A 2,500-nucleotide genomic window follows, 5' to 3' on the forward strand; every position below is an offset into this window, starting at 1 on the left:
TTATTTATATATTTTTCTTTGTTTTTCATATTTGAAAATTTCATAAATTACGGTGTATATAAAAAGTAAAGGGGCGCGACCCCTTTAGCTTTTCTTATTAAAATTCAAAAACCGTTTTTTATGAAAAAGAATTTTCGTTCTCTATATATATATTTTATATAAAAATATAAGAACGATATTTCTTCTTAATATTTGCCAATTTTCAAATAATTTATCATTTTTAATAACATTTTACTTTTTTTTCAAATGCATTTTTAATGTAATAATTTCATATATTACATAATTTTTCTCTTTGAATTGAAATTAATAATTTCATAATTCTATTTTTTAATCATAAATATATATGATTGAAAAAATTTTCTCCTCTTTTCCTTTGTTTAAAATTTAATTTTTCTTATAAATTTTTGTTTTTCTTATTTTTTTCTCTTCATCATCTGTTTAATTTCCTGTATTTATACAAGAAACAAACAGTTGAGGATAATTTCTATGTAATGCTAGTATAGAATATAAAATTTTGAATTCAAAAATTTATTTCTATTTAAACTAACTATAGAAAACCAGGAATAAAATACAATAACACCAATATGCCATAACATGTTAGTATAGAATATAGATTCTTCATATATGTATATATATTCGAAAATTTTTTCTATTTAAACTAACGTATGGAAAACCAGGAATAAAATCATAATATTACCAGTTTAATATGGCTCAAATTCGAGTTTCATATAGTTATGATTCGATTTATATGCTTCAATATCATTGGTTAGTTAACTTTTGATATTTTCATATTATATCACATGCCTTCACCGTGAGTGTTTTTTGCCATGCACACCTCACATTGTCAAAAATGTATGGGAAAAATTCATTTCAATACATTTCAGTTTGATTTGAAATGTCTTTATTATATATTTTAGTGCCAATATGCCAAGGTTATATTCCATAAAATGTTAGTATAGAATATAGATTCTTCATATATGTATATATATTCGAGAATTTTTTTCTATTTAAACTAACGTATGGAAAACCAGGCATAAAATCACAATATTACCAGTTTAATATGGCTCAAATTCGAGTTTCATATAGTTATGATTCGATTTATATGTTTCAATATCATTGGTTAGTTAACTTTTGATATTTTCATATTATATCACATGCCTTCACCGTGAGTGTTTTTTGCCATGCACACCTCACATTGTCAAAAATGTATGGGAAAAATTCATTTCAATACATTTCAGTTTGATTTGAAATGTCTTTATTATATATTTTAGTGCCAATATGCCAAGGTTATATTCCATAACATGTTAGTATAGCTAATATGAATTCTTCATATATGTATATATATTCGAAAATTTTTTCTATTTAAACTAACGTATGGAAAACCAGGCATAAAATCACAATATTACCAGTTTAATATGGCTCAAATTCGAGTTTCATATAGTTATGATTCGATTTATATGCTTCAATATCATTGGTTAGTTAACTTTTGATATTTTCATATTATTTCACATGCCTTCACCGTGAGTGTTTTTTGCCATGCACACCTCACATTGTCAAAAATGTATGGGAAAAATTCATTTCCATACATTTCAGTTTGATTTGAAATGTCTTTATTATATATTTTAGTGCCAATATGCCAAGGTTATATTCCATAACATGTTAGTATTAGAATATAGATTCTTCATATATGTATATATATTCGAAAATTTTTTCTATTTAAACTAACGTATGGAAAACCAGGCATAAAATCACAATATTACCAGTTTAATATGGCTTAAATTCGAGTTTCATATAGTTATGATTCGATTTATATGCTTCAATATCATTGGTTAGTTAACTTTTGATATTTTCATATTATTTCACATGCCTTCACCGTGAGTGTTTTTTGCCATGCACACCTCACATTGTCAAAAATGTATGGGAAAAATTCATTTCAATACATTTCAGTTTGATTTGAAATGTCTTTATTATATATTTTAATGGCAATATGCCAAGGTTATATTCCATAAAATGTTAGTATAGAATATAGATTCTTCATATATGTATATATATTCGAGAATTTTTTTCTATTTAAACTAACGTATGGAAAACCAGGCATAAAATCACAATATTACCAGTTTAATATGGCTCAAATTCGAGTTTCATATAGTTATGATTCGATTTATATGCTTCAATATCATTGGTTAGTTAACTTTTGATATTTTCATATTATATCACATGCCTTCACCGTGAGTGTTTTTTGCCATGCACACCTCACATTGTCAAAAATGTATGGGAAAAATTCATTTCAATACATTTCAGTTTGATTTGAAATGTCTTTATTATATATTTTAGTGCCAATATGCCAAGGTTATATTCCATAACTTTCTATTTAAACTAACGTATGGAAAACCAGGCATAAAATCACAATATTACCAGTTTAATATGGCTCAAATTCGAGTTTCATTTAGTTATGATTCGATTTATATGCTTCAATATCATTGGTTAGTTAACTTTTGAT

Source organism: Anastrepha obliqua, unplaced genomic scaffold, assembly GCF_027943255.1.
Source record: "Anastrepha obliqua isolate idAnaObli1 unplaced genomic scaffold, idAnaObli1_1.0 ptg000063l, whole genome shotgun sequence".
Taxonomy (NCBI): domain Eukaryota; kingdom Metazoa; phylum Arthropoda; class Insecta; order Diptera; family Tephritidae; genus Anastrepha; species Anastrepha obliqua.